The sequence below is a fragment of the Ambystoma mexicanum genome, chromosome 4p, assembly GCF_040938575.1.
Source record: "Ambystoma mexicanum isolate Mex_15411 chromosome 4p, UKY_AmexF1_1, whole genome shotgun sequence".
Classification (NCBI taxonomy): domain Eukaryota; kingdom Metazoa; phylum Chordata; class Amphibia; order Caudata; family Ambystomatidae; genus Ambystoma; species Ambystoma mexicanum.
In genome coordinates, this window is record NC_090927.1 from 585,110,887 (window position 1) to 585,125,576 (window position 14,690).

A 14,690-nucleotide genomic window follows, 5' to 3' on the forward strand; every position below is an offset into this window, starting at 1 on the left:
GGAATTGTGAGCGACTCCCTCTCTATTCAAATACAGTCGTTGAATGTAGTGCCTTCCTGAAAGAAATGGAGGCAATCTCATGTTTTACCTACCTATAAATTAAAAGAAAATTACCCAATGTTCACCACACTTGGGAAAATAGATGCCCATAATGTTGGAGCCTGTGGCCTGCGATGTTATCAACCATCAGACCGTTTTTCTCCCAGTTTTCGTAAAAGCATTTGCTCCAGTTCTCAGGATTTCAAAGCATGTCCGTTTTTTCTCGAGGTGCCCGTTTGCTAAATGCTCAACTTGAATCATTATTTCAAAAAATCGGAGCATATGATTTGTTTGTTCAGTTATGGGCTATGAATTCATTTGGCCTTTTATTGACAAGGTGCTGTATTGGCCTTTTTACTCCTATGTTCTGTCCCCTTTCCTCCATACTGCATAGGCGGCCCTCGCTAGGGATGGGAGACGGAACCTTTTTCACCAGAAAAAACCTTCTTCCGCTTTAAATTTAGTGGGGCGCGGGGGCGCAGCCTTGGCAGCATGCGCTCCGCTGACTCTGCCCACCGGCACCACTCCTCAGCAGGGGCGTTGCTATGGGGGGGCTCAGGGGGCTGTAGCCCCTGATCTTTTGGTTGAAGCCCCGGATAGAATCTCAGGAGCTACAGCCAAAAGACTAGCTAGCCCCCAGTCCCAACAGTTCCAACATCAGCTTAGCCCCGGGTCTTTTCCAGACCTAGCAACTCCCCTGCTCCTCAGTCCCCTTTTCCACGTCAACGGGAATGGGCCGATTTCACCAGCGCTCCTGGGTTTGGCTCCGAGCTTGGAATACCATGCACTCTTCCACGGATATTTTCTTCTGTCTTATTGTCTATCTTCTTTTTTTATCAATCAGGTACTCTGTCCTCTGGCCCCACACTTTTCCACGGCGCATGTCGATGTCGGCGGGCTTCAGCAGGTGTCCAGCCTGTGAAGGGCTCTTCCTACGTCCGACCCCCTCGCTTTTTGCCTCCGCTGTCTTGCTCACGACGACGGCTGGGAGGGTTGTACAGCATGCGACGTACTTACACCGCACACTTTGAAGAACAGGTTAGCTCGGTGGAGGGATATCTTCGAGAGGTTGCCTCCAGACTCTTTCGAGTCTATTTCAGTTACTGACCGCTAGGACGAGGGGTCATTATATCCTTCCGGTGACAGTGCTGAGGGAGCGCAAGGTTCTTTTACTGGGTACACACCAGAGGGGCTTTGCCCTAGTAACTGTCAGATGGCCGAGGGGGGCGCCTACACGCAGCACTACCAGCGATCCTACCAAGGGTAAGACGCCTACCAGGCCCGTCCTGAGTTGCAGGGTAGGTCTCATGCTCCAACACCAAGAATACTGGAGGGGGCCGGGCCCTGCGAGCCAAGCACCACGACTTTGGCACGTGGCACGCAGCTCGACAAGATGGCCGCTGTGCCAGTTAAGATGGCCGCTCGTCCGATACCGCCCCTAAGTGCGGAACAGGTGGGTAAACAAGTTACAAGGTTGGACTGGTGTCAACCAGGTAGGTGGTCTACAACTTATCCGTCAGCATTGCAGGGTAGATTTACCCCGCAACCAGCAAGACAGAGTATGCACTGGCACCAGCAGCTGCCCGCTACCTCGTCAACATCACCTGCCACCCCACTGCCCTGTGAGTGTAAGGCAAAGTCTGTATGCAGTACCCTCTGGGACCACTATCCACAACTCTGACGACAGGTATAGGAAACCCAACCATTGGTATAAGCTTGTACTACCCAGTTTTGGTAGCATGTTGAGCTTCCAGGCTTATCTCAAGAGGGGTCAATGTGAGCTGTAGTGGAGTTACACAAAGGTTCACAGTTACAAGTAGTCAAATAAACTCTTACACTCAAGGTTTCTTGCATAAACAATTATTAATTTATTTATCAGTCAGTTAGAATAAGCCTTCTTCAGAAGCGAGCAATATAATAGTAACACACAAATACACTTCAATACTGTACACTCTTAGTTTCTAAATCAGTAAAGTCCCTTTTGGGATGGCCCATAGACGCAACGTACACCCACGGGTGACTTGAATAACCAGGGTGATGGGGATATTACTATCTTACTGTTGGCATTTAGAATACTCTTAGTAGTCGGTAAAGGCAAAGGTTATTAGAACAAGAGACCACAAATATTCTTAAGCAGGCAAATACTTTTGGCTCCCTCAAGAAGAGTCATACAATTGAAGAGGCTAAGCCAAAGTCTTCTATAGGATGAAGCACTTCTGGTAAGTAAATGGAAAAGTCGTTGCACAAGTTCTTAGGAGTCTTTGATGAAAAGAAGAATCAAATGTAGGGCCACAAGATGATTAGACTTGTGAGTTGTAGAAGTTGCAAGCACTCTACAGTAAGACGTAAGTTCTCTCAGACTTTTTACAGTACCTTAGAAATGAAGAAAAAGATGCAGCGGATGAATTCTGTTCCTGTGCTGCTCTGCAGATCTCACTGTTCCTGGACCTCAGTCATGGGGACAAGAGGGAGGACATCGGGGGACTCCTGCAATGCACTGGAACGGTCAAAACTTTCAACCGGCAAACTTCACTTTCAGTGGCTGTTCAGTGTTTTCCGTCTACCACAAATGGCAACACCGCGGTTCCTGCCTGCCGAGATGGACTTTCCTTGCTTCTGGGGTCCCGCACTCTGTTGAGGGGGCTCAGGCTTGGTCAGTCCTACTTCCTGGGAGTCCGGAGGATCTTCCTGAAGATTTAGGCCAGCTTAAAAGCCACACACAAATCTGGTGTTCCACTCCCTGGCTATACGGTTCCAGCAGCAACTCTGGATATTCGACCAGCTCAGAGATGGATGCCCAGGTGGCTTACTTTGGAGTTGATTGGTTCCACCAACTCAAGGGGAGAAGTCGTCCATGCAGGGGCTTTCTCTGTCTGTGAACTTGGCAAAATGAACAAAGAGACCAAACCTCAATCTCAAGAAGGACCTTTCCACAAAGAAATGGCAAAAAAAGACCGGGGCCATTTTGACAAAAATGGCACCCTTGGGTGCTTTACTGTAGCTGCAAACGCAGCCCGCGGTAAATGCACACCAAGGTAGTTAAAACGAAACCACTGCCACCAGCCATTCAGTGAGGAAAGGGTAACATAACAATGTTACATGAGAAGCAAGACAAAGGGGATACTAAGTAACCCCTCCAGCACTCTATTGTAAGATAGGGGGTGCTGCAACTGGAAAGTTACAATGGTAAGTAAAGTAAATTTCACTTTACTGCTCTTGGAAACAGGAGTTTATCCCAGAGAATGTATATAAACCTTTGTGAACTCTGAAAGACTTCCCTGTGCCACTGCACTGAAGGTGCAGTGTGACACAGTGTAAAAGATGATGTCTATGGAAGACTCCACGACCAAAAAAACAGTGTTCAAAATCACAATAAAATGCATGAGAGAGTGGGGGGGAAAGGGTGACACTCTTCCCAGGTTAAACAAATCAAGTCCTCAAAATCCAGCAAAGTTGCTAGGGGTCTCTAAGGTGGAGGGAATTAGCACATTTCTGAGAATTCTCCATAACAGTGAGGACACATTTTTTTTTAAAGTTCCTTACTCTTATGAGATCTCCTCAGATGGTTGCCATCCTTCGGGATGTGATCAGGGACATGCTCCCTCCACCTGCACCTATAGTCATTCCTTCTGTGGCTCCAGCGCTGCAGGCCCCAGTGCAGCCCCTGCAGCTCCTTAGATTCTGGCTCCCCTGCCTCCCACAGTTCAAGCGGTTCCACACCAGCCTATGCAGTAGTCTCCAGCGCCGATTTCCACACCACAACCCTCGGTGCCCAGCGCTCCTCCACCCGCTCCGGACCAGCCGGACACACTGATGGACACGGACGAAGAGGACCCCAACACGCCGACGTCAGCCAAGGCCTTCCATGAACGGCTCACAGTTTGGCGGAGTATTTGAGGCCTCAGCCTTGTGGTACCAGCATTTACTGGGTAGCAGCGGTCCTACTGGCCGTCCCCCACACAAGACTCAAGATGAGATTACAGCTGCACTTCGTAGCCTCATGGAATCAGGAGCGGGGCTCCCAAGCGGAGCTTGTTGTCATTATTCCTTCTCTCCACCTGGACCTCATCTGGTGGTCCAGGGATGGCAACCTGCGGACTGGCAGGCCTTTCCAGCAGGCGCCCCCTCAGGTCACCATCTCCCCTGACTCCTCCCTGGAAGGCTGGGGGGGGCTAAGCTGGACAACGACAGTGTCTGTGGAGTCTGGTCCCTGCAGGAGCAGCAATCGATTATCAACTGGCTTGAGCTGAAGGCTATCTGGCTAGCTCTCAAGGCTTTCCCGCTCGTTGGGGGCAAGGGCATCCTCATCCAGATGGACAACTCCACCAGCATGTATTCTGTCAACAAGCAGGGTGGCACTAGGTCCCCTCTGCTGTACAGCCCAGTGGTCAGCATGTGGGAATGGGCCCTGGCGAACATCTACCTGACTGCAGCCCACCTCCCTGGGGAGTCCAACCTGGAAATGGACAGGCTCAGCAGGCTGAAAGCGGACAATTACGAATGGCAATTGGACGATCAGGTCCTGCTCGAGGTCTTCAGCAGATGGGGCATCCTCAGGTGGACCTATTTGCCTCTTGGTTCAACAGGAAGTGCCAGCAGTTTGCGTCCTGGCAGGGGCAAGGCCCCGGCTCCCTCTGCGACGCATTCCAGATACAGTGGAATGGCATGACAGCTTATTCATTCCCTCCCACACCTCTGATCCACCGGGTGATCTGCAAGATAAGAGAATCGTGTCACCTCTGCATCATTCTGATAGCTCTGTGGTGGCTAGCAAGACTGTGGTTCTCGGAGCTCCTCAGCCTCTCGAACAGGCCACTCATTCACCTGCCACTGGGCCCAGCTCACCACCTCTTGCAGCAGGGGGGCACGGTCATCCAACCCGCTCCACAGAAATTAGCCCTTGCAGCGTGGTTCTTGAACAGGTCATACTGAAGCTTCTGAGCCTGTCTCATGCTAACCTGGACATCATTCAGGATGCTAGGAGCAGAGCTACTAGGAGCCGGTACAAGAGTACATAGACCAGGTTCTGTCACTGGGTGGACTCTAAGGAGATCGACCACCTTACTTGCACATTGGAAGATGTGCTCTCATTCTCTGCACACCTCGCTCACTCAGGGGTGCAAATAGATTCCTGCCGCATCTACTTGGCCGCACCTACTTGCCAGCTAAAGGGACCTACAGGAATTCTGAGGTGAAGGTCTCCTCCTCCAACCCAGTGGTTAAGGGGCATCTGACGGGCCTCACCAGGCTCTACCTGCCCACCAAGAAGCCACACCCCATGTGGGATCTCAATGTAGTGTTGGGGGCCCTGGCGCACAAACCTTTTGAACTAATGGCGTCGCGTCTGTGGACATCAGGTTGGTCATAATCAAAACAGCTTTGTTGGTGGATCTCACCTCTGCCTGCAGAGTTGGAGAGATCCAGGCTCTGGTGGCATCACAACCCTATACTACTTTTCACAAAGATAAGGTGGTCCTGAGAACGTCCCTTGCATTCCTACCTAAGGTAGTCTCTGCTTTCCATCTAAACGAGGCGATGGTTATACCTACGTTTTTTGCCGATCCGAAGGACGATGTTCAGAGGGTCTTACGCTGTCTGGATGTCAGACACGCTCTGAAATTCTATCTGGACTGGACCATGAGCTTCCGCAAGTCGGACGCTCTGTCACCTGGGGGGGGTCAAGGCCTGGTTATCATGCATCCAAGGCCTCTGTAGCAAGGTGGATGGTTTCAGTCATCAAGGAGGCCTATGAGGCAGCACAAACCACTTCCAGCTAACATGCACGCCCACGCTGTAGGTGCCAAGGCCATGGCTGTCGCATTCCAGCATCAGGTCCCATGGTGGGTCATCAGCAGGGTTGTCACCTGGGCCACCCCTTCAGCTTTCTGTTAGCACTACTGTTTGGACGCCGGCTCTAAATCAGATGCAGATTTCGGACAGGCGGTTCTAAGAAACATGTTCGCTTAAGGAGGGTCACCTCTCCAGCCTGGGGCTACTTTCAGTTGTAATCGCCCATGCAGTATGGAGGAAAGGGGACGGGCCATAGGAGTAATTAATAGTTACTCACAGTAATGACTAACGTACTCCTAGTCCATAGTCCCCTTTCCTCCATACGTCCCACCATCCTGCCCCCTAATAATACTGGTGTCATTAGGCAATGATGATATTGTTGACGCGTCAATGGGGACTGAGGAGTGGAGCTAGTGGGTGGAGTCAGGGGAGCGCCTGCTCCCAGGGCTGCGCCCCTGCACGCCTCAAAATTTAAAGGGGAAGACTGTTTTTTCTGGTGAAAAAGGTTCCGACTCCCGTCCCTAGCGAGGGACGCCCATGCAGTATGGAGGAAAGGGGACGGGACGTAGGAGTAAAAGGCCAATAAAGCACCTTCTCAAAAAAGGGCCAACTGAATTCATAGCCCATAACTGCACAAATAAATCATACGCTCCGACATGCAGTATGGAGGAAAGGGGACTATGGACTAGGAGTACATTAGTCACTACGGTGAGTAACTACTCATTTCTCGTTCTTGGGAATTCATTTTTTTTCCCTTTTTAAAAAATAACTCTGGGTTCACCCCTTAATTCCTGCCCACCCACGTCCTTGCCCCTTAACTCCCCCATTTTGTATCCCACCACTATTCCTATTCTCCCTTTTTGCTTTTTTTAATGCCCTCCCGAAGTACTCATATTTTCTTTCCTAACTCGTTTTCTTGATTCTCTGCGGTGGGATTGAAATGGTGGCTTCTTAATGGATTTTTCGAATTGTGTGGTGTGGCTACTGGTGAGGGAGTTCTAGGCTTGTGTGTGGGGGTGGTTTAAGGGGAATGAGGAATTGCGTTTTAACATTGAGGGCCTGTTTAGTTTAGGGAACTTTAGCTCTGGGTTCCAGAGACCAGGGAATCTGCTAGTTGGGAGGAGTGGCAGGGGGTGCGGGTTACAACATAGTGCTAGTCCTATATGCAACCATTCCCTTCTTAGTTTTCTTATACTTAATTGAATGTGTAGCCATATTTCTGATGTTTGTTAATCTGCTTAGAATCACATGCTATGCATAGGTCCGACATCCAGTGGTCACTGCGGAGTATTGCATTTTGTTTTTCGTAGTCGAAAAGGGGACGTCGACAAGGCGTGTCTGTAACACTATCCCTATAGTGACGTGCGTCGTACCCACAATCCCTCACGCGTCGAGGTCCCTCAGATTGTTTTTTTCCGCCCAGCTTCTGGTCGCCTTACGCGGAGCTCCTAGAGAGACATTGCAAAATATTTACTACGGACCTCGGTCCTTAATTATACTTATTATATTCTTAAAGATCCCTCCACTCGACGTTAGCTGTGAAGCTGTTTCTCCGCCCAACAGGTTTTCGACGGAGGGGAAGAGACTGAGGGGATCCTTCGGCGCTGCCGACCACGTGGCCTGGCCTCGACGGCCAACATACAGTAGGGAGAGTGGGGGTTCGAACTTTTATCTTCTCTTTGAGAATGTCTTTCTTTCTCCCCTATCTTTCCCTTGGGGTTGTTATCACCAGTTATTATTGCCTCAGCTATGGAGAGGACACCTTTTAAGTTTTGTTCACGCTGCAGGGGCAAATACACTTGGAAGGATAAACACAAGCTCTGTAATCGTTGCTTGCCCCTCGATCATAAGGAGGACAGCTGCGCGGCCTGTAAGCTCTTGAAACCAAGAACTCTTAAAGAACGGAAAGTTAAGAGGTGGGCGGACTACGCTATGTCGAAGTCAGTTTCCTCACCCGCCGCCGCTGTTACAGAAAGTGACGAGGAGGGTGATAACTCGACGTCCGTTACGGAAGTCATTAACCCCCAGAAGGAGCGCTCGCGCTCCTCGACGTCCGCCCCCGGCCCACGCCCTGCTTATGGGGATGAACACCCCGGCGACAAGGACGCACATAGACCCCGTAGGCCTAAGCACACAACCCACGGCTATTCTTCGTCGAAGACGAAGGATCCATCAGTGCCGAAGGGGACGCAGGGAACTCCGGCGTCTACCTCAGACCGTAAGGGTCTCAAGCCCCACCCGCAAACGCAGCGGCGACCAGCGATTGGGCTTTCATCAAACACGGGCGCTACCTCAAAAACATCCGACGTATAGCTCCATAGAGCGGCCGTCGAGAAACAACGCGTAACGCAGGCAGCGTCGATACCAGAGCCCTCTACCGACAAACTCGTTGTCGAGAGCCTGGCGAGAATTGTTTCCGAAGACAAACGTAAGCGGACGACGAAACAGACGTCGAATACCGCACCAAAAGCTATAGAAACGCCGAAAAAGCACAAGAGTAGCCAAGAACTGCCCCCTTCATCTAAGGGCACTTCTGAACTACCGTAGCGCTTTTCTGAGGGCGAGGGAAACCTTTCGTCGACGTTGTGGGAGCGTTCTAAGCGTTTGGAAGGCGAAAACACTGATTTCCCCCCTCTAGACTATTCAGGGGTCCCCCATGAGACCCTTGAAAGACTCCATTCTTGTATGGAAAAAATGGAAAGGTTTTTGGGAAGCCAAAACCCACCCACACACAAAAGACCAGGAGAATGGCCCCAGGATGACCCTAGGGTCAAGATCCCTAGACTGTTTCCCCTTTCTACAGACGTATATAACCTCACTGAAGAGGAGCAATACCTCCAAGAAGATGATGAGGAGGGGTTGGGTGGAGAGGAAGAACATGAGGAAGAGGGGTTTGAAGAAGATCCTTACACTAGTGCAGGAGTTTTTGAAGAAGATACAGCCACCTCGCAGCCCTGGCAATCCCCATCAGTGCAGCCTTGGCAATCCCCATCTGTGCACTCAGACCCTGATGCCTTTCACCCTTCTCCTCCCAAGGATTCACCTACTGGAAACACCTCTCCCATAGATGACCAACCTTCCCTTAATGCACTATTGCGCAAGGCAGCAGCGCATTTTGAAATAGACACAGGGGAAACTCTTCCTGACATAGACTTTGTAGAAAAAGTTATTAAAGAAAAAGCCCCTGTTAGTCAGTCTATTCCGCTCCTGGCTTCCATAAAGAGAGGAATAACTCCTTCCCTTTCCAATCCTGCATTAGTCAGAGGGGTCAACCCTCGGATAGAAAAGCTCTTCAGCCCTTCGTCCTCTGACCCCTTGTACATCAAAGGACATTCTATTCCGGACTCCCTTGTAGTTACTAATACAAGAAAAAGAGCGGGGGTACCACTATCCACTAGTGAGGCACCACTTGACAAAGAGGGCAAGAAGCTCTATGCACTTGGGAAGAGAATCACGACCTCCGCAGCCTTCTCAACTAGGATTGCGAATAACAATTCCCTACTAGCTAGCTACGCAGATGCACAGTGGAGCAAGCTGCGCAGCGAAGCAGAGGACGCACCAGAACCCCTGCGTTCACACCTGTTAGATTTCATCTCAGAGGGAACTCTTGTAAACCAGGGCATCGTAAAGAACTCCTTAGATGCCGCAGAGACGGCTGGCCGTTCCCTGGTTCAGGGAATACTTCTCAAACGCCATGTCTGGCTGCGCAATTCAGGATTTAAGCCGGAAACCCAGGCTTCCCTGATAAATAAGCCCATAGAACAAACACACCTGTTTGGGAAAGCAGTTGATGAGGCCCTAGAACATGCGAAGAAGGAATTTGATACCATCAAGACTCTTGACCAAATTTCTAGGCCCCCTAACAGACGCGGCTCTGGCAATAGACCCTCCTTTCGTGGCCAACGCCAGCAAAACCAATAGCAATTTTACTCTGCTACCAACTGGCCCTCTAACCAGGGTAACAACCAATTCAGTCAAAGAGGCCAACGCCGTGGGAAAGGAAGGGGTCGCGGCTCCAGCCCCAAAGGTTCCACGACCAATACCAACAAATGACCCGAAGATTCGGGTCCCCTCCCATGCATCACCGGTCGGGGGCCGGCTAACATCGTTCCTATCAGCATGGGAGGAAATATCGTCAGACCGCTGGGTTTTATCCACCATAGCCCACGGATACTGCATCGAATTCAACGGTTCCCCGAAGTACAGACCCCCACGGAACCGACGCATGACACCGGAACACCTCACCATTCTTCTTCAAGAAATAGAAGAGCTACTGAAAAAAGAAGCTATAGAGGCTGTCCCCCTATCTCAGGTAACAGAAGGTATTTATTCAGTGTACTTCCTTGTACCCAAAAAGGACTTAACCATGCGCCCTGTATTAGATCTGCGCCCAGCGAACAGGTTTGTCAAACCCCAAAAGTTTCGTATGGTGACCTTGCAGGAAGTAATCCCACTGTTATCACAAGGGGATTACATGACAACACTAGACATGAAAGATGCATACTTTCATATTTTAATGTTGCCAGCGCACAGAAAATACCTCAGGTTCAAGATAGAGAACAAGCACTACCAGTTCAGAGTACTACCCTTCGGGATAGCATCTGCACCAAGGGTATTCACGAAAGTACTGGCAGTGGCAGCGGCCCACCTATGCAGGTTATCCATCCCGGTATACCCTTACCTCGACGACTGGCTCATAACAGGGGATTCTTACGAAACATGCTTCTCCAATACCCAAAAGACCGTAGACCTTTTGTCCCAACTGGGCTTCTCCATCAACGAAAAGAAGTCCAGCTTAGACCCCAGCCAAGTCAAACAATTCCTAGGGGCTCTAACTCAAAAGACGGCCTCGTCTTCCCCTCCAACGAGAGGGTCCAAAACATGCTGTTTCAGATCCCCCATTATGTGGCAGGTCGAGAGGTGACGGTACGCAAGGCAATGCGCTTGCTAGGGATGATGGCGTCATGTATTTATTTGGTACCTCACGCGTGCCTGCGCATGCGCCCAATGCAAGAGTGGCTCTACAGCCAGTGGTGTCAGGCCAGCGGACAATGGGACAATCTAGTGGTGGTCTCGCAGGCCTTGGTTCTCTCGCTACGGTGGTGGACAAAAGAAAACCTGTTATTAGGGAAGACTTTTGCCACACCCGCAGTGGAAGCCACTCTAACCACAGACGCATCCCTCACAGGATGTGGGGCTCACCTATCCCATCAGACTGCTCACGGAGCGTGGACTCCAAGCTTAGCATCCAAGCATATAAACCTGCTGGAACTACTAGCGGTGTTCAAAGCACTGAAAGCCTTTCAGGAACACCTACAAGGAAAGACAGTGATGGTCCTCACAGACAGCACCACAGCCATGTACTACCTCAACAAGCAAGGGGGCACTCACTCTCCAGGACTGTCCAAGCTGTCCCAGAATATATGGAAGTGGGCTCTCAAACACAACATGTTCCTACTATCACAACATGTACCAGGGGAACTCAATCTGCTAGCAGACAAACTCAGCAGAGACTTCCCCCTGCCCGAAGAGTACGAATGGCAATTGCACGAAGACATCGTCTTAGACGTCTTCACGCAATGGGGATTCCCGGAAATAGACCTGTTCGCAACTATGGAGAACTCACAATGCCAAAGTTACGCCTCCAGGTACCCCCAGAACCAGTCCAAGGGGAACGGTCTGTCGATTCAATGGTCAGGGAAATTTGTTTACGCCTTTCCCCCGACTCCCCTTCTCAACAAAGTGGTGCACAAGATGCACCAAGAGCAGGCTACCATGATACTAGTGGCCCCAATGTGGGCCCGGCAGCCATGGTTCGCTCACTTGATGGAGATGTCCCTATCTCCCCCAATGAAACTTCCCTGCCCGTACAACATGCTGTCACAGGACAAGGGCAGGACTCTGCATCCATGCCCTCAGACCATGAACTTAGCAGCCTGGCTCCTGAGATCATAGAATTTGGACATCTACAGCTCCCACAGAGATGTATGGACATCCTCAGGGAAGCCAGAAAACCTAATACTCGCCACTGCTATTCTAGCAAGTGGAAAAGATTTGTCATCTGGTATACAGGTAAGAGCATCAACCCGTTTGAATGCTCTCCCACTAACATTGTTCTGTACTTGACCCATTTACTGGATTCAGGTCTAGTCTTCAATTCCATTAAATTCCACCTAGCGGCACTTTCTGCATACACCACTTCCCAACTTAAAGTGTCGTGGTGGAAGATACCAGTTATCAAGGCCTTCATGGAGGGGGTAAAAAGAATACACCCTCCGATAGCTAACCCAGCTCCCGGATGGGACTTAAATGTGGTACTTTCTAGACTCGTGGGCCCTCCTTTCGAACCCAGGCACAAGGCAACTCTTAAAGACCTCACTCTTAAGACTGCTTTCCTAATAGCTATCACCTCCATTAGGAGAGTAAGTGAACTACAGGCTCTTTCTGTACTAGACCCCATCGTAACAGTTCACAAGGATAAGGTGGTTCTACGCGCACACCCAAGGTTTGCACCAAAATTCATCTCGAAATTTCATGTAAACCAGTCAACAGAACTACCAACGTTCTTTCAAAACCCTTCCAGCTTGGGAGAAAAAAGTCTGCATACACTAGATGTACGCAGAGCCGTCATGTTCTACATGGAAAGAACCAGACCACTGAGAAAGACTAATCAGTTCTTTGTCTCGGTGGCAGCAGGAAGAGAAGGAGATGCTGTTTCAAAGTCCACTATATCTAGATGGATTGTTCAATGCATCACTCCCTGTTTCTCTCTTGCTAAGAGAGAACTACCCTTCAAGCCAAGAGCACATTCCACTCGAGGCACTGGGGCTTCCATAGCGCTCATTGCAAATGTTCCCCTTGAGTCCATCTGCAAAGCGGCTACCTGGAGTTCTGTGCACACCTTTACAAAACACTACTGTCTAGATGCACACTCTAGATCTGACTTCCAGGTGGGACAGGCAGTATTAAGACATCTTTTCTCTACTGTTCCTTCTCTTAACCCACCGCCAACTCCGGGTACTGCTCGCTAATCTATGCACAGCATGTGATTCTAAGCAGATTAACAAACATCAGAAGAGAATGCATTACTTACCGTAAAAGCATTTCTGATGGTTGTATCTGCTTAGATTCACATGCGCCCACCCTTCCTCCCCGCTCGGATGGAAGGAACATAGACATCCCTTTCTATATTTCTCTCTCTTTTCTGTACTCACTCACGTCTAGAAGGCTCCCTCAGGGCAGAAAAATACAAACAGAGGGACCTCGACGCGTGAGGGATTGTGGGTATGACGCACGTCACTATAGGGATAGTGTTACAGACACGCCTTGTCGACGTCCCCTTTTCGACTACAAAAAATAAAATACAATACTCCGCAGTGACCACTGGATGTCGGACCTATGCACAGCATGTGAATCTAAGCAGATACAACCATCAGAAATGCTTTTACGGTAAGTAATGCATTCTCATTAGCCTTATATGCAAGCTTTAAACACCTCATGGCATGCTTCATTTTCCGCTGACATTAGATGTTTCAGGTAGAGCCCTTTCTCACTGTGTCACTAATATTTGTTCACCATATCCTGAGACCTAGCCTTTTGTTTACTACACATGATTTGTGTTACTGCATAGTAGCTCAGTATGTTAAGCTTGCCTGTTGTAAATCTCTATACCCTAACTTCCCATCTGAAATACAGCTTTCTGTACCTTGTAAATGCTGGAAAGCGGGCAAGGTTCCTGGCATGCTTTTTGTAAACTGCAATATGGGTAGAAACAGGAAACCTACTACAAATGCAGGCCCTTTTTCAGAACAACTTTTATTTTTATTACTCCCAAAAATGTACGGGTATGGTTTAAATCGTCCTTTAAAAAATGTATGCCAACGAAAATGAATCTCTTCTAAGAGTTTCAACCGTGTTGCCACCCCGATCATGTTGGTCAACATATTCACAAACACCATAAAATCTCAGTTGTGCTGCGGTATGCTTTTGTTTCACATAATGTCTTGGCACTGAAATTCATATTTTCCATTCCTATGTAACTCTTCTGTTCACCAACAGGAGTATTTACAGTTCTTGTGGTCTTATTTATTGATTGATTTAGTTAATTTTTTTTTATAGCGAGTTTGGTTTCTAAGCACAGAACCACTGTTGCTCTGCGTGGTATTGGTTCCAAGACCAGCACGTTACCCCTGTGCTATCCGCTGTTCACATTGTAGATCAGCACATGTAGGCACCAAATGCATGTCCTGTTCCTTCGAGGCTCCAGTGAACATGGGCTAAAGCGGGAGAGGAAGAGAGCTGATATAAATTGGCCTTTTTCCCGTGGCAGAAACCACTCTCCAGGATCACACAATAAAGCAATTGAAGAGCATGGTGACCGTAGAAATATTTTCCCAGATAGTCACTGTCGCAATAGCTGTTTTTCCAGTAAATAATGTATTGGTGTTTCACATAGATTTAAGAAACCATCATACAAAAGTAACATTAATCATGATTCGGTTTCATAATTAATACCCCATCATTCATTATTACTTATTATTTGGATTTATAGAGGTTATCGGATAACGCCTACATCCAGGATCATAGTTCATATTAGTGTTATAAGTACTTGTGGCCAAGTCCAATACAGGAAACTGACCAGAAGACATGGTTCTAACTTAGAAGTTTTATTAAGGGGAAGAGTTATCCCCACAACTATGAAGATGGGTTTCCCTACGCTTCAAAAAAGAACATACTGGTGCTCATCAGGATATATTACAAATACGTATTCCTCCGTCCGAACATAATCTACCCTAGTATGAGACTCTAGCATTCATAACAAAAGAAACCTAAACTTTGCCTAGAAAAACATTACTCCCCCC

At 49.0% G+C, this 14,690-nt stretch overlaps 1 protein-coding gene across 1 annotated transcript in view; it reads left to right on the forward strand.

The window, feature by feature from the left end:
- LRRC1 (leucine rich repeat containing 1) overlaps positions 1-14,690 on the forward strand; it is a 694,627-nt gene that overhangs the window by 563,103 nt on the left and 116,834 nt on the right. The gene's annotated exons all lie outside the window — the stretch shown is intronic.